The sequence below is a fragment of the Symphalangus syndactylus genome, chromosome 2 (assembly GCF_028878055.3).
Source record: "Symphalangus syndactylus isolate Jambi chromosome 2, NHGRI_mSymSyn1-v2.1_pri, whole genome shotgun sequence".
Taxonomy (NCBI): Eukaryota; Metazoa; Chordata; class Mammalia; order Primates; family Hylobatidae; genus Symphalangus; species Symphalangus syndactylus.
Window position 1 is genome coordinate 115,976,844 of NC_072424.2, and position 18,591 is coordinate 115,995,434.

Sequence of the window (18,591 nt, forward strand, 5' to 3'; positions counted from 1 at the left end):
TTTTTCCTTTTGCCATTGATTGCACTAAGGACTTTTGAATGATTTAAGTGACTGGTGACTGGATTCAGTTATGCATAGAGCATTCTAAGAGAGATATTGATGATAAAACATATTCGATGGAATTAAGGAGGTCAAGAGACATTGCTTATTTGTGCCCAAGGCTCTGTCACTGATCAAATGCTCACTCTCATTGTTGATGTGGTGAGCAACAAGGGTAGGAATTAATGCAGAGCCTATTGATATTCAATGCCAGGGAGGGAGGCAGGTCCAGGGAATATGTACTATGGAATATTTCATGACTTTATTAGTGGCTAGTCATGTGAAAATCTTTCCACCTTCCTGCCCTTGGTCTTGCTTTTGATTTGGGGGTGAGTTTTAAGGGTCCTTATCTTCCTCCATAAGGAGACTGCACCTTGCTATCTTTGCTTCTCTTTTCCCTTTTCTTAAACTTCAAGGTCTCCTTACATGCATCTTTGCAGGGTTGAATAAATCTATGAATTAGTGGGCTACTCAGGTATCCCTACACTGAAGAAGCCATTGATAGCTCAGGTTATGTCTTAGATTAAAATCATCCTCCCCATGTCCTTTTTGCTTCATAAGCAAAAGCAAACTCAGGATGTTCCCTAATAGTGACAGATTTGGTGAAAAATATGACCAAGTACAGTTGCCACTGATAGTCACTGATTCCATCATGGCTATCCACTGGTTTTTCAACCAAGTAATATCATAAGACTTGGAGGCTACCGATCAAGAACAATTAGAATATTCTGCAGTTGTTGAGTAGAATATTCTGTAAATGTCTGTTAGGTCCATTTGGCTTAAAGTCCAACTTAAGTCCAATGTCTCTTTGTTGATTTTCTGTCCTGACAGTGTGTCTAATGCTGTGAGTGGGATGTTGAAGTCCCCTACTATTATTGTATTGGTGTTTATCTCTTTCTTTAGGTCTAGTAATATTTGTTTTATGAATCTGGGTGCTCCAGTGTTGGGTACATATATATTAAAATTGCTATAGTCTCTTGTTGAATTGATTCCTTTATCATTATATAATGACCTTTTTTGTCTTTACTGTTTTTGATTTAAAGTCTGTTTTATCTGATATAAGTATAGTGATTCCTGCTCACTTTTGATTTCCGTTTGCATGGAATATCTTTTCCCACCTCTGTACTTTCAGTCTATACATGTCTCTACAAGTAAAGTGAGTTTCTTATAAGCAGCGTATAGTTGGATCTTTTTTTTTTTTTTTTTTTTGAGACGGAGTCTTGCTGTGTCACCCAGGCTGAAGTGCAGTGGTGCAATCTCAGCTCACTGCAACCTCCACCTCCTGGGTTCAAGTGATTCTCCTGCCTCAGCCTCCTGAGTAGCTGGGACTACAGGCACAGTGCCACCACACCCAGCCAATTTTTGTATTTTTAGTAGAGACGGAGTTTCACTATATTGGCCAGGCTGGTCTCGAACTCCTGACCTTGTGATCCACCCGCCTCAGCCTCCCAAAGTGCTGGGATTACAGGCGTGAGCCGCTGCACCCAGCCTAGTTGGATCTTTTTCTAATCCTTTATGACAATCTATATATTTTAAGTGGAGCATTTAATGCATTTACATTCAAGGTTAATATTGGTATGTGAGGTTTTGTTCCTGTCATGTTGTCATTTTCTTGATTCTTTGTTTTTTTCTTTCTCTCTGTCTCTGTGGTTTGGTGGAATTCTCTCTTGTTGCCATTCATTCCTTTCTCTTCTCTTAATCCTTTGATTGCTTTATAAGACCTGTGAGCTTTTGTGTTTTCATAATGGTGAATATCAGCCTTTTATTTCCATGTTTAAGACTCCTTTGAGCATTGCTGGTAAGCCAGTCTAGGGATGATAAATTCTCTCAGCATTTGCTTATCTGGGAAAGAATTTATTTCTCCTTCATTTATGAAGCTTATTCTTTCTGGATATAAAATTCTTGGTCGACATTTTCTTTTCTTTGTGTTTCAGCACTTTGAAAATGTCATTCAATTATCTTCTATCTAAGAGGTTTCTGCTGACAAATCCATTGTTAGTCTGATGGGGTTTTCTTTACAGGTGACTAGATGCTTTTCTCTTGCTGATTTTAAAATTCTTTCACTTTTGCTTTATTTATTTATCTATTTATATTTTTTTGAGACAAGATCATGCTCTGTCACCCAGGCTGGAGTGCAGTGGAGCAATCTCAGCTCACTGCAACCTCTGCCTCCCCGATTCAAGCAATCCTCCCACCTCAGCCTCCCTGTAGCTAGGACTACAGGCATGTGTCACCACACCCAGCTAATTTTCCGTATTTTTTATTCGTTTGTTTGTTTGTTTGTTTTGGTAGAGATTGGGTTTCATCATGTTGCCCAGGCTGGTCTCAAACTCCTTGACTCAAGTGATTCACCTGCCTCAGCTTCCCAAAATGCTGGGATTACAGGCATGAGCTACTGCACCTGGCTCACTTTTACTTTAGACAGTCTAATTATAATATGCTGCAGTGAAGTCCTTTTTGCAATGTATTTTTCTGGGAATTGCTGGGCCTCCTGTATCTGGAGGATCTGTCCAAATTTCTTGCCAGACTTGGGAAATTTTCATCAATTATTTCCTTAAAGAGATCTTTGGTCTTTCTTTTCCCTCAGGAACACTGATAATTTGTAAGTTTGGTTGCTTTATATAGTCCCAAATGTCTCAAAGGCTTTGTTCATTCTTTTTTCCTTATATTTTGCCTGACTGTATTATTTCAAAAGACCTGCCTTCAAGTTCTGAGATTCCTTCTTCTGCTTGGTCTAGTCTATTACTGAAGCTTTTGATTATATTTTGTAATTCCTTCAATGAATTTTTCAGTTCCAGAATTTTTTTAAGATGTCTATCTCCTTGGTAAATTTTTCATTCATATCATGAATTGATTTTCTGATTTCCTTATATTAATTTTCAGATTTTTCTTGCATCTCATTGAGCGTGTTTAAAATGAGTATTTTGAATTTTTTATCTGACATTTCAAGAATTTCTTTTTGGTTAGGATTTATTGGTGGAGAATTACTGTGTTCTTCTGAGGGTGTCACATTACCTTACTTTGTATGCTTCGTTTATCTTTGTGTTGATTTAAATGCATTTGGAGCAAGGGTAGCTTCCTATTTTGAATTTGTTTTTGTTGGGCAGGGGGACTTTTTCTCTTGAAGATGTGACTATGATGTTGGTCAGCTAGGGTTTTACTGAAGGCATTCCCTAATCCTCACCATTCTTATGTCCTAGGCCATCTCATATGATGAAATATAGCATACTTGTCATGGCACCTCTTCCTTCCACATGCCAAGGCCAAGACCAAAACCACAGATCTAGAGGTGTTTGAATAAGTAGCCCAATAGCCCCCCCTTGCATGTTGAGTACTAAAATGTTAGGGGGACATGTTCTGAGCTGCTCTCTTCATCAAAATTGCCCAGTATGTGTCTTATAACATGCAGCCTTTCTCACTTCCTTATCCTACTTATCCTTGAAGACTGTGCTGAGATGTCCTGAAGTCCTTCCTTAATTTCCTAGGTAGAAATTATATTTCTCTCCCTTGTGCCGTCACCATTCTTCTTACATAATCCTGTCATGAAGCTCATCAACCACGTTGGCAGTTGTTTGCAGGTTCTATTCTCAGACCCTAGCCTCAAGGAGCTCATCTAGACAAATTACCCATCTTTGTATCTCTTAGCTCAGTGCCTTGTAAATGTTTGTGGGATGGAACTGCTTCTCCAGCTTTACATCACGTGTCCCAGAAAGCCACTGCCTTCATCTCCTAGATTCTTAGAAAATGCAGTATTCGAAAGAATCTGTGCCAAAATGGAATCTCAGCTTTGGCAGTAGGAATTCTATATCTTATTGACTGAGAAGGTTGGTCTTAAAGAGTATACCCAGAAGCCCAACACTCAATTCATTGACCTCAGCTAGTGTAGACTTAAATCCTGTGCTCTCTACTCAACTAAACCCTGCCCCACCTAATGTATATTAGATAAGGGGTGGGGGATGGTGGTGGTAGTAATCAGGACTCTGACCAATATTCTATGCCAAAGGATGCTAAAGATACAAAGGTTTCAGTTCTCAGTAGATTTTCATGAAAAGTCCTTGGCCACCCTGGAAGAGACATGCTGCCTGTCCTACCTCCACCTCCAACATGAATTTGACTTGAAGTATTTCTGTTCTAAAGGACTGAAGAACCTCCACTCCTATCCTGCCCCAATCCAGGATTGTCTCTTTCTTCCTTCCAGGTCACTTGCAACAGTACTGGTCCAGATGAAATAAAACTGTCAAGGGAATCCTGGAGCTATTTTGTCAAAAGGCAGCCATTGGTAGCAAACCTCTTGTTGGCATTACTCAGTGCCCCTTTGGGAACAGTCCCATTGATTACCCTAGCCATAACCCAGCCATTTTGCTTACCTGCTCCATGATTTTTCAGAGCCAACCTCAGCCTACTTACTTTCTCTTGCCAGTTGTACTTTCCAGAAAGACTCTAACAGCTTTTTTTTTCCCATTTGTCTTTGTATGTGTCCCACCACCTCTCCTCCCTAGCTGACCCTCTGCCTGGCCCTTTGCTTCATTTTGCCTGCCTTGTCCATACACTTCATTCAGTCTAGATAATGACATATTCCTCCTCGTGTTGACGTGGGGACCTACTGATTTTTCATGCAGGGTGTGAGCACATTCATCAGTGTTTATACTTGGAGAGAACCATCCATAACAGCTTCCCATTCCTCATATGGTTTTACTTTAATTGCCTTTATGCTGTATTGATCTATTTTAGTGCTTTAATTCTGTGCTATGAACCCTGGAGCGACTTCTGCAAGATATGCAAGTTTTTTTGGTTGTTTTGTTTTGTTTTGTTTTTTAGAGACAGAGTCTCACTCTGTTGCTCAGGCTGGAGTGCAGGGGCACAATCATAGCTCAGTGCACACTCGAACTCCTGGATTCAAACAACCCTCCTGCCTCAGCCTCCCAAGTAGCTAGGACTACAGGTGTATGGCACCACACCCAGTTAATTTTTAAAAAACTTTTTGTAGAGATGGAGTTTTGCTATGTTGCCCATGCTGATCTCAAACTCCTGGCTTCAAGCGATCCTCCCACCTTAGCCTCCCAAAGTGTTGGAGTTACAGGTGTGAACCACCAATGCCTATCAGTTTTTTGGCTTTAATTTGAAGAAAGAAACATATCTGCATCAACTGGGAAGAACTTTGTATGATTTAAAATGATGAGGACAGCAAATACCCCAATAGCTGTTTTTGGCACACAGTTTGATTCTCATCAGTATTGTTCCTGCCTTTCTTATGTCATGAAGAAGTGTTGGACTCCGCTTGCTACCTCCCACTGTCATGGAGGAAGCAAAGGATGCTGGTGTAGAATTTGCAGTTCACGTTTTCAGCTTGTGCTAATGAATGGAGGATCTGAGCATACATGCTGGACAGTTCCTTCACATTATTCTAGGTAGATTACAGATATCTCTGCTTCTCTTGGATGTAAACTCATCTTGAGTCTCCTTTTCTTGCCTTCTTCCTTTTCTCCCTACTATAGCTGACTTCTCTTTGCAGAGTCACACAAATGTAACTGAGTTTTGGCTCTGTTGAGTCAAACTCTGTTGAGTTTTGCTGGTTACCATAAAAAAAAAAAGGCTGGGGGGTGGGGGGGAGGAGCTTTAAGATGCCCTGGTTAGTCCAAGCCTGGCTCATTTTCAGATTTAGCGAATTCTTTATCTGAGCAAGCTGTGAAAGGCAATGTGGGGAAGACATTGTCAGCCTTTCTGGGCTCAGTGGGAACCTGGTAAGTGAGCAAGGGCTTGTTCTAGAGGAGACCTGAACTTTTCTAGCTTCCCGAGATCAGGCTTGCCATAAACAGGTGACCAGAAAAATCTATTTGCAAGGAGAGAGTGGCACATGGACTAGTGTTTAGCAGTGGAGGTTGCTGAAATCTGTGTTAGAAATCAAGGTGCTCTGAAGATCTAGTTTCTCTTTTTCCTTTCTGCTGCCATAGAAGACAAAGAATATTCTTGTCTCCTTTTAACATAGTATAAGTGATAATACCATTCTGCCTCCTAACTTACAAACAGCTGTGTCTGTGGGCTATCTGCCCATTGTAAGCCAGTCCTAATGGTTTCCATGTTCTATTCCCGTTGATGAGGAAAACCTACAATTAGCTCTCCATTACAGGGCCTCTCCTTGTTAATAGCTCTGACCTAAAAGCACTTTTTAAGTGATGCAGTCATCACTTAAAGAAGTCACCACTTAAAAAATGAGTGCATAAGTCACCCAAGTTAGTATGTAGGGGATGTTGGCTTGAGTGATATTTTAGGATGTGCACGAATTATTAATGTTCAGAGACAAGCCATGGCCACTCATCCTTTCTTTATGACCAATAGTTGATGACTTTATAACTCTTGGCTTTAAACATAAAATAAATCCACTGACAAAAATATAACAATCCAATTATGAATTTTTGTTTCTTAGGCCTCTTCATCCCTTTTTTTTGTTTTGTTTTGTTTTGTTTTGTTTTGTTTTGTTTTGTTTTTGAGATGGAGTCTCACTCACTCTGTCACCCAGGCTGGAGTACAGTGGTGCGATTTGGGCTTACTGCAACCTCTCTCTCCCGGGTTCAAGCAATTCTCCTGCCTCAGCCTGCAGAGTAGCTGGAATTACAGGCATCCACCAATGCCCAGCTAATTTTTGTGTTTTTAGTAGAGACAGCATTTTGCCATGTTAGCCAGGCTGATTTCAAACTCCTGGCCTCAAGTAATCCTCGCATCTCGGCCTCCTACAGTGCTGGGATTATGTGTGAGCCACTGCATCCAGCCTCTTCATCCATTTTGAATGGAATGAAGGTAGGATTTTTGCTGTGTGCATTATTCTATGAATTGTTTTCATCATTAAACTGTGCCTTTAAGGCAATTTAGTCCCAAATTTCCTGTTTTCGTTTCAAACTATGCCTCTGAGAAATTGTTTATATTGATGGATTATAAAAATGGATCCCAAGAGATGGATAGGGACCCGAGCTCATCAATTTAGTGATGTCAGTAGCTCCATAGAGGTATTTACATCTTTCTTTTTCACCCTGTAGGACTTTTCTTCTGGGAGAAGGGTGGGTGCAGACTAGAATCACATTTTGTTTTCTTGGAAACCTTTGTTTCTTATTAAGTATTTTATATTTTTGTGTATTTTTAATTTTACTGCATATTTATGTATAGTTGAATTGTATATAAATCAATAGGATTATGTAATTGCATAATTCCCTGATGTATCTTTTTCAAGTTGTCTGATACATTTGATACGGGAGAGCTCCCTTTACCTATTTTATAGTCCACTACTCCATTAATATGATGCTGTTTAATAGCCTTATAATTCACATTTCCCATCTAAATTTGGGACACATGAGAATATAAGTTAACATTTTCAAACCTTTACCAAGTGCCAGAGACTTTCCTGGGTACTATATGTATGATGGTCCCACTTAATCTTGACAGCACTCCTGTGTGAGACAGTGGACATACTGAGGTTGGAGGGGCTATGTAGCTGTCTGAGCTCCTTGAGTCAGTCCAGGGCAGAGCCAGGGCTGCTGGACTCCAAAAATCACCTTCCTAACTCACTATGGGGTATTAGCTCTCCAATTATTTGACTTAATACAGAAGATTTTTTATTATTATTTGCAATATATGGGAAGAGCTGAGATATATACAATTACATTTCATGCAGTAAATCACTTGATGAAGCACCATTGTTGAAAAAACCTCCTGGAAAACCTGCTATATTTCGCCATTGCCCACTCACAAGTGCAACTTACCAATAAAGGATTATGGATTAGACCACCTTGTATCAAAACAGCTTCAAATGCAATTTCCAAGGAGCCAGTGCTTTTAAAAGAGGGTTGTCCTATATTCAGACTGAGGGGAGTGTCATGAATTATTAGAGCTATGAAGATTAGCATGTATACCCAGCTTTGCCAGGAAATGACTTAAATTGACTTTACCTCTCTGTAAGGAAGAAGGAAGCTTTAAGATAAAAGAGACTCTAGTCTGGAATTGATGTGAATACCCACTGGGGAAACCTGAGTAATTTTGCAATTAAATAACTAACTCTTACCTCTCCACCTTCTGGTAACTTGACCAAGGGAAGAGGCCAGGTAACAATTAAATTACATCTTTATTTTTACTACCTGGTTTTTTAATGAGGGTTAAGGTGAGCAAAACTGAAGAATTACTGAGAGAAGATTTAGGATAGGGCTCATTTTTAGGCCTAAAGGAATCCTTCTAGAATATTTTAAGTGAGAGCAGACCTACGCTAATTTTCAGTTTAATGAAGTCCAGAGAGAATTGTTCTATATAAAATAATGGCTTTTTTTCCTGAAACTATAACTGCCCCATGGTGTGCTTTATTTTATAAATCCTATTTTGTTTTTCTGTATTTACCAGCTGGGAGAAAAACCTTCAAAAACAAAAGGGGTTTTGTGTGCTTATTTCAGAGGCTGTTGGTAGGACAGAAGCCAGGAAACTGGGTCCAGCTGTGCTTGGGGGTTGGGAGAAGGAGGGATCCCGTGACTGGGAAGGGCAGAGGGAGAGGGCTGAACACAGAGGACACCCAGGACTGAGCAGGTGGGAGGGCTGCTGGATTTACCCGCAACTCTGAAATAAAGCTGGATGTGGAAGACAAGGCCAGCAACACAACCTTTGCTGAAAATGGGGAGAGGAGCATTCGTGCATTTCAGAGGTAGTAAAAATAAAGATGTAATTTAAAGTCAACAGGAGGGTTTGATTAAGAAAGAAAACAATTGTTAAAGGTGTGCATGCCCAGGCATTCAGTACAGAGGATGTTTTTACGAATATTTGCTCGAGATGATTGCCTCACTGCTTCCAGTTCTACATGGTGACGTCTCTATCGGAGGGGTCTGGAGAGAGTGATGCAGAGTGGGAAGACAGGGTGGGGACTGGGCTCATGTGGATCAGGCAGTTGGCAAGGGGGAGCAGGTGGCCTGGGTTTGGAGTCAGAGCCAAATACACAGCATGGTGCATGCCGGAAATTCAGTGAGGAACAGGACGCAAGCTCTCTTCTCTCAAAGAGCTCATCACTTGCTGAAGGGAAAGCAAATAGGTCATCATACTACACATGCAAGTCCTGGTTCTCTCACATATGTCTGTTGGGACCTCGAGCTGGTCATTTTGTCTGTCAGTTTCCATAAATGGAGATGGAAACGGAAAGGTAGGGAGGTTCCTCTGTTTGCCCATTGTGACAGGTCTGAAGAGATCGCATTGCAGGCCACAGAGGTGGCCTCGACCTTCCCTGTGAGTGCTCAGCATGTGTCCATGCTGGATCTGTCCAGAGGAGGGCCTTGCCCCTTTGTATCTCCCCCATATTGGGGCAGGAGGGCAGCTTCCACCCACAGGGGTAGCTCTCAGAACCCTCTGTGCGTTTCTGATGTGGACTGAGGCAGCACTTCTCAAACTCTTTGGTCTCAAGACCCTGTACATTTTTAAAAATTATCCGGCATGGCTTCTATTTAAAATTTGGATTGTATCTATTTACCATATTAGAAACTAAAACAAAATTTTTAAAATTATTCATTAAAAATAATAGCAAACCCATTCCATGTTAATATAAATGATATATTTTTAATGAAAAATAACTATTATTATACTTCTACCATCCTCATAGCTATGGAATTAATATTCCCCCAAACAATGTAGTCCTTACTCGGTTCTTATGAAGATTACATAAGACGTAATCTTCGTAAGACGGCAGTTTGCAGAATGTACAACAGATGAATGAACATTCACAATAAGTGAATGAAATGTCACTCTAGTAAACAGGCTTGCAGTTTTCTGGCAGTTTGCGGTGTGATTAAGGTTTCCCCCGTCCTGTGCTGGGTTTCAAAGTGTGATCTTAGATAGGAAAACAAGAGTACCGGGAAGAAAGGGCAGATGAGACTCTGGATTTAAGTAGCATTATTTCCTCGTCCTGTGAATATAAAGGGGCCCAACTGGTCCTTGGGAATTATAAACAAATCTGCCTGAGCAGGCAAGACTTGGAAAACTTGACTATGGCAGTCTTAAGTGTTCTATAAAATAAATTCCGGTGTCTGAAATAAGAGAATTGGAATCTAATGTTGCTCTATCAGCGTGTTCTGTTTCCGTTTTTACTTGTAGACTCGAATTTCTTTGAGCTGGCCTCTCTCGTGGCAGTCCATGGATGAGGGTGGCTGTTGATGGAGCTATGGGTGGGACGGAGGACATCACATTTCCAGTAGTACTGCAACACATACCTACGTGAAGATGATGCTTTGGTTTTGTTTTTAACCAGAAAATACACAAGGGTATTCTTAGTTTAGGGGGTAATTATTTGCATTTGTAAATTCTCTGGGCCTTGCATTATTTTCCAGTGGAGAAACCATTGCTTGCCTACCCAACATCCAACTGCTCCTTACCCTCAATGAACCTGACTAGGTATAGGATCTGCCCTCATTATCAGCCCTGTGCTTCCAAGGAGGCTGGCCACGGGCTTGCCCTGCATCAGAATATGAAAGGGGTAGCCTCTCAGTCTTGTGAAAATGAGTTTTTTCTTCCTCTGAAACGTTTCACATTCAAATAATGCTTGGAGCAGCTATAGCTGTTTGCAGCTGTGAGAGGAGCCAGCCAGAGAATGAAGCTGACACATGGCGGATCTGAAGAAAGATAGAAAGGGCCTCCTGCCTGTGTTAAGGGGGCACTAAATCACCTGAACCTGGAGCTAATCTGCCTCCTTGTTTAGGACACTGAGGGAATTGGACTTTGTTACTTGCAGCTGAACGCACTCTAACTGATGCACAATCCCTAAAGGAATGATCATGACCCGTAGGGATCCAGAGAAGGGAGGATAGCCCAGGCATGTGCAGCTGCCATAACCAATCTGAAGATCTGCTGGTAGGATTCTTTTCTTCATGTCTGGCTGTCTTTTGACCATTTTGTTGTCCTGTTATTTTGTAAGATAAAGAGTTGAAGTTTTAAATTAAATGGTTGGTAACTTTGATAAAATATGGAGGAGAGCTGAGACATCTGTGGCGTTTACAAGGTATTGGGACCTTAGAGATGGGGCGTTGGGTTTCTTTCCACCCCTCGAGCATGCAGATGCGTATTAGAGCCTCGACCTTTCTCCATAAATTACTGATTTACTTGTAAGATCTCCCGTCCAGACCTTGAACTCCATCATCCTTATGCCCATGGCCACTGGTGCTACATGAGTGACCCCCCCAGTAATGAGAGTTACCAATTATGGAGTATTGTTCTATGCCAGGAATTATACTAATGGCTTGACATGCATTGTCTTATTGTTTACAACAAGTACAATAGGTACTAACGTAATCTGCATTCTAATGATAAGGGCACTGAGGCTTGAGTGATAAAATTGCTTGCTTGAGGTCCCACAGCTAATAGATGATAGAGGTTCAAATATAGGTCTGACTCGAAAATTGTTTTTAATTATTCTGTTTCTTCCATGCATATTTGTTGAATATCTGTCATTTAGATGTGTTAGAATGGGAATGGTTGTTCCTATTGATTGCAGCTTTCACCCTTGGGAAATGTACTGGGACAGAAGACACATATGTCATTACCTGAATGTTGGCTCTTCTCTGGAAATAAGCCTTAGTGGAGTATGTGACTTACAAATACATTCAGTGGTCAATAAGAGAAAGCCTAACTAGCAGTGGTTTAAATGAGATGGGGCTATTTTCCTCATGTAACAGGCTGTCTGGAGGTCGGCTTTCAGCACTGATATCTCCAGGATTCTCTTGGCCTTCCATTATGTCTGACTCTTCATGCACAAAATGGCTGTTGCAGCTTCAGATATCACATCCCCATCCAGAAAGAAGTCCAAAGGACAAAAGGCAGAAGGGCAGAGCCAACTAAGCAGGTCTGGTCCTTTTTGTCGGTAAAGCAAAAGTTTTCCAGGGTTACAAGGGAGGCAGGAAAAGTGGAAAACGGGATTGTTGGGAAAGGCTCACACCAATCCTGATCTACCACTTGGAGCTGACCATGCTGTTGGGCAAAATAAAGTTGGACTCTTGTCACTGAGGAGAAGGCTGCTCACACTGTCAGCCACACATCTGAAAGTGGAGGCTATTAAAATTTGAAGAGGTACTGGAGATATCCCCGTCCCGCAAGCACAACAACTGAGACTTGTAGAGAACACAAGTGTCTGAGCCAGGATAAAAGAAAAAGGGCCTGTTTCCTTAGACTCTGCTGCTCTTCTCACTGCACTGTCCCTTTCAAAGCTTTTACATATCTCCTCTGTGAGTTATTCCTCTCATCCTTTTTTTTTTTTTTGAGATGGAGTTTTACTCTTGTTGCCCAGGCTGGAGTGCAATGGCGTGATCTTGGCTCACTGCAACCTCCACCTCCTGGGTTCAAGAGATTCTCCTGCCTCAACCTCCTGAGTAGCTGGGATTACAGGCATGCACCACCACACCCAGCTAATTTTGTATTTTTTGCAGAGATAGGGTTTCTCCATGTTGATCAGGTTGGTCTTGAATCCCTGACCTCAGGTGATCCGCCCGCCTCGGCCTCCCAAAGTGCTGGGATTACAGGCATTAGCCACAGCTCCCGGCTCTCTCATCCTTTTGAAGGAGGCTGGGAAAGTCAGAAACTTCCTAGAGCTTTGTGGATAGAAACAAAGCTTTGGAGAGAGCCAAGTAGCATGCCCAGGATTATCCCTTGTGTTTATTCAGAGCTAAACAATGGGAGGGAGTTGGACCAGAGTCCTTTTCACAGACCTCATTGTCCTTCATGATACTGTGACCTCCCTTTATGGTCTTTCTCCTTAGCCTGGAGCAGTGAGGCTCCTTGCTCAGACACCCTGGGCTTTCAGGTGGGTAGGCACAGCTGCCTTGACATCCCAGCAAGGAAGGCTCCGGCTCTCAAGGGACAATTGGGTGGTGCCCAGCCTGCATAAGAATATTGGGTCCCTGTGTGTGCCTGGAAAGGGGAGAATGCCACCTGGTATGGCTATGAAGAGTGGTGATGCCCCATAAACTTGAGTCCAAATGTTTCTCTCCCAGGTTGGTTTGACCCTGTCTTTCAGTGCAGTTCCTGGTTCAGTCCTCTGTGGCATATTTCTGCCTTCCCAGGCTGGGACAGAGTGTGCCTGGTGCTTTCCCACATATTGGGAGAAACACTGTAGCCCACCTCAGCATCCACCTGATGTGAACAGTGTGTCAAGTCACCCTACTAAAAAGGCATCGGGGGGAGCCAGCAGTATGTGTAGGTGGGGGAGTCAACTACTCCTAGTTTCCCTCAACTTAGGAACCTCTCCCAATTATACTAGGATGGGAAATGAGTGTGGGGGGGGGTTTAATCTAGCGAAAGGAAAAACACCTGTCCTGAGCTAAAGGCGACTGCATAATAGGATTTTGCTATAAAATAAGAGTAGAATAGTTATAGTGTTGATAATACTTGAGTATTTGTTCATTGACAAATTCCCTTTTCCTCCATGTGAACATCTTTATCAGCCTCCAGGATCCTAGCTGGTTTTCACGGATTTTTGTGGGCACCCAGACGTGTACTTTTGCAAGCTTACTCAGTCACTATTTGGATTCAGGACATTTACAACCACTCCTGCTGCAAATGACGGTGCTGCATATACTCTTTGTGGTCTCTGGTAGATATGAATGGCGAGAATAATAATGTCAGGCAGACTTAGGTTTCCCCCCAGTAAGGAGGATCTGTCCTGTCCTCCACAGTCACTTTGTCATGCCCTCGGCTGGGATAGTTGTCAGGCAGCTTTTACTGTCTTAATTTGACTGTCTTTTGCTCTTGAATCATTGCACTAAGAGAACAATCTGCTACTGTTTTCTGTCTTCAGTGCGTTAAAAAAAAAAATACTGGGCATATTTGTTTTTCTTCCAGCACATGTCTCGTTTGGAAAGGTCATGCATTTATATAGTAGACTTGCTATTACCCTGAGTGCAGTAAAGCAGCCCATTGCCCGATGTATTGCCATACACACAGCTGCCTTCGGGGTGACTAGGCTATAAGGCAGTTACAGACAGGCTGAAGGGCACCTGTTGTGCCCACACACAAACCCAACCTTTAACACGACATTTATCCTGAGAAACAGTCTTGTCTTCACATCACATATTGCCAGACCTGAGGCTACTTGTTGGGCAGGTTAATGCAGATCTTAGTCAGCTGACCTGCAGGCTGGAAGAGGGAGGTATAGGGTCTGTGATATGTTTAAAGCAGACGGCTAGTAAGGAACCAGCCCAACCTTTTTGGCTCCTGCCCAAGGCCTGTTTTTAAAGAGTGCTTGCAGTACAGGATCGATGGGGATGTTCAGTAGTTGAAATATCACAAACATATTACTGCTGGGAGAAGTTGCTGTTTATGGAAAAATAAAATTTTACCTCATTGTTCTCTGCCTGATGCTTGTTGCCAAAATGAATTACTTAAGGGGAGTTATCTCATACATAGATGCATGAAAGTGATGTTCGATGCCTATGGAGAAGGTACTGCAAAGCTTTTAGCAGAGGACAGGAGCTGTAACTTCAGAAGGTAAAAAGGTTTCAGGCTGACCTAGGGAAACACCTGTTTTAAATGATTTAGAAAGTAAGAGAAGACACAATTGACGCACTTGTGAAAAAAGGTAATGTCAGGGTGTGAACTGAGTATGTTCTCAGTGTAGGAAATTGGAAAGCCTAGGAAACAGAAGTATTGACACATCATGTCACTTGAACCATGCAGAAGGTTTTACGACATCCCTACTTTATAGAGAGGAGACTGAGGCTTTGTGAGGATAACTCGCCCAGGATTACCCAATAACAACTGTTAAAATTTAAACTCTAACCTGTGACTGCTGGGTGCAAAGGTCATATGACCTAAAGATGAATCTTAATATTTGGTTTATTTTCTTCTGAGAGTATATAATGAAATTAGGATATATAGTATGTAATATTTTGAAGCTTGCTATTTTCACTTAGTATATCAAACACATTTTTCCAGTGTCGTTAAGTGTTCTTTAAAAACATTTTAAGGCCATTAAAATTCCATCAAATTGATGTGCCATGGCAGGAAGGAAGGTCATTTTACTGTCTCCTTTATTATAGGAATTATTTTAACAATTGGTCAAAAATTAACATGAAATACTAGATATCTTCTCCTCTTTGAAGCTCTGGTCTGTTTTTAAAATGTATGTGGTCAGGAATGGTGACTCATGCCTGTAATCTCAGCACTTTAGGAGGCCGAGGAGGGAGGATCGCTTGAGCCCAGGGGTTCGAGACAGCTGGGCAGCATTGCAAAAATTCCGTCTCTACAAACAACTTTTTAAAAAATTAGCCAGCCATGGTGGCACATCCCTGTAGTCTCAGGTACCTGGGAGACTGAGGTGGGAGGATCACTTGAGCCTGGGAGGTTGAGGCTGCAGTGAATCATGATTGAGCCACTGCACTCTAGCCTGGGCAACAGGACAAGATCCTGTCTCAAAAAAAATAATACAAATAAAAAGAGTAGTATGCCATCGTGATACTAGAAAGGCAGTTCACTTGCTTGGTAGAGGATTTCGTAAGGATGTTCATTGCTAGTTGATTGTGAACCAAGCAGGATAAACACGTTCCCCCACAGTTATTTAATGATATTACTAAAACCACCCATATGTAACCAGCTACCATATCTTGTGTCATGGGGGTGGAGGAAGCACTAACCTTGCCAGGAGGGGCTCTGGGAATGCTAAGAGGGCAAGCAGAAGTGTGGAGCAGGGTGGCATTTGGAAGGATGGATGGATGTGTCAAGTGGATATGAGTCGAGCACGTGTTTGAGGAGCAGCATGTGATTCTGAGCCTTAAATGGTATAGTTGATCTCGGAACCAGAGATGAAGATTTGAAGTAGTGTCGTTGGCCTTGCCATGTATTTAAACTAGTCTGATGCTTAGCTTTTACTGTATCTGAGGCTAAATTTAATGGTGTAATGCTGAAAGTTTTATCACTGTAGATAAAAAGTCAATAAAAGAGTGAAGGGTACAGATTTCTCTATCTTCTGGAGCCCACGTTCCTGCCCATTTTCTAGCTGAGTGTGCGATTTGAACAGAAACAGTTCTCAGTGCTGTGTTTCCTGGGAGAAGTGGGGATTATTGCACTGGTGCCATGTGCTGGGTGGTTTGTGTGAAGAACACAGGAAAACTGGAATATTAAACCTTTTCAATACTTTGGCTAATCTGCAGGGATGCTGTTTAGAAAGTAAGAGAAGACACAATTGACGCACTTGTGAAAAAAGGTAATGTCAGGGTGTGAACTGAGTATGTTCTCAGTGTAGGAAATTGGAAAGCCTAGGAAACAGAAGTATTGACACATCATGTCACTTGAACCATGCAGAAGGTTTTACGACATCCCTACTTTATAGAGAGGAGACTGAGGCATGTAATATTTTGAAGCTTGCTATTTTCACTTAGTATATCAAACACATTTTTCCAGTGTCATTAAGTGTTCTTTAAAAACATTTTAAGGAACGAAATCCTCCCCCATGTTGTGGGGTCCTTTCTTTTTTCCCCTTTAGCCTTTGTTCCCTGTGGTGGAGCCAGAACATGTTGCTATGGAAAGGGTGTAGGCTTTTGTGTCCTATAATCCTTATATTTGAGTCTGGACTCATCCATTTACCAAATGTATTCATGGATCCATGACTCCAGGAGCTTCGTGTCTTGGGCTGTGAAATGGACAGGATAATAGCCACTGCCCCAATTCCTGTGAGGATTAAATGAGCTAACTCACTGAGAAAGTTCCTAACTCACATCACTTCTCATCCTTTCCATGCCGCTCCCTCTTGAGCCAGTTTTTTCTAACTTTCACAGTAGAGTTATGTTTCTAGTGGGAACTGATAATTCATAGTAGTTAGGTGACATGGGACAAGTTACTTACCATCTCTGAGCCTGTCTGCCCATTAATAACATGGAAATAATTACATATCACATAGTGTGTTAATGATCAAATTAAATGAGATAATGTATACCAAGTCAGAATGCCTGGCACAGAGTGGGCAGTCAATGACTGGCGGGTACTGGTACAAAATGGACATATCTTAGAAGGACAGCCTTCCTTCTGGCATCTTCCTGAGCATCACAGCCTCTTCTGGCTACTACTTCTTTGCCGGCATCATTAATTCTCTCTACTCGCTGGCTGTGGGGGTTTCTCAGAGCTCTATCCTTCTGTTCTGCACCTGTACATTTCCTTGGAAGTTTCATCCACTTCCAAGTTTTCAGCTACTGGTTATAGATTGATAACTTCTAAATTTTTCCTTAGCTCCAGGTTAGTATGTCCAATTTGTTATGTATTAGCACTTAGATGCCCAAAGGCACTTTGAACTCAAAATATACAAAAATATAGCTGCTATCCTTCCCACTTACTTCCTCAAAACTGGTCTTTCAGGCAGTCTTCTCTACTTCGTTTGCATGCTGTCTGTAGGTTCTTTTTCCTTTTTTCCATTCCTGAATGCAGACACCTAAATGCACTTTCAGCACTGGGTCCTTCTATTAGAGTGGAGCCCTTCCTCCAGGCTCTCCTGCCTCTGGTTAATAATGATGACAACAGTGAAGTTATCATAAGGCAACTGTGATCATCAGAAAGAGCACCATAATCACAAGCGTTTGTTGAGCATGTACAATGTGCTAGATACTGGCGGTGCTACCCTGAGTCCTAGGTGAGGCGGGACCCTGCCTTGGCCCTGTGTTGTAGAGGCTTTATTTTCAGTCTCCTCAGGGCAATGGAAATGTTCCCACCCAAAGCCTGCCCTTTTCTCTCTGGGTACTGAAGACTTCAGAATTCCCTGCTCTGTCTGTGTTGAGCCTCTTTACAGAAATCAGCTGTTGGGGCCAGGCAAGGTGGTTCATGCCTGTAATCCTAGCACTTCAGGAGGCCAAGGCAGGTGGATCACCTGAGGTCAAGAGTTCAAGACCAGCCTGGCTAACATGACGAAACCTCGTCTACTAAAAATACAAAAATTTGCTAAGTGTGGTGGCAGGTGCCTGTAATTGCAGCTACTTGGGAGGCTGAGGCAGGACAATAGCTTGAACCTGGAAGGTGGAGATTGCAGTGAGCCAAGATCGCACCATTGCACTCCAGCCTGGGCAACAGAGCAAAAACTCTGTCTCAAAAAAAAACCAACCAAACAAAAAACTCATCTATGAGGTCTCTTCCCTGACTCTGTCTTTCATGAGGCAAATGGTGCCACAAGTGTGTGCATCCCTAGGCCTAAGGGCTGGCCGTGAAGCAGTTAACTGCAGTGATTGCGGGTTGGGATTGGTCTGCAGGCTGAGGTGTCCGTGTTGCTCTCTGAGACCCCTTGCAGGACAAGACAGAGCTGGGGCCCTCCAGAGCACTATAAATGTTAGGCTGGCCCTGGGCAGTCAGGACTTTGACTAACATAGCTTCTTATCAGGTCATTCTAACACTGCTTGAGCTAGGTAATATTAGTTCCATATTTTTAGATGAAGAAAGTAAGGGTTGAAGAGGTGAAATGCTTAGCACACAGGTTGCCATTGTCAGGGCCTGAATTTGACCAAGAGTAGTTTGACTCCAAACTTTTTTTTTTTTATGATAGTCTGTTTTCTATCCATTTCTACATTGTAGCCAGAGTTC

General features: G+C 42.1%; 1 protein-coding gene across 2 annotated transcripts in view; it reads left to right on the plus strand.

The window, feature by feature from the left end:
- Positions 1 to 18,591, plus strand: part of ARFGEF3 (ARFGEF family member 3) — a 190,869-nt gene that overhangs the window by 12,951 nt on the left and 159,327 nt on the right. Inside the window, exon 1 of one of the 2 annotated variants that reach the window (XM_063622611.1) lies at positions 7,360 to 8,713. The exons of the other annotated variant lie outside the window; for it this stretch is intronic. The gene's annotated coding sequence lies outside the window, so the exon portion shown is untranslated. Of the gene's footprint in view, positions 1 to 7,359; positions 8,714 to 18,591 lie in introns of those variants that run through there. 2 annotated transcript variants of the gene reach the window in all.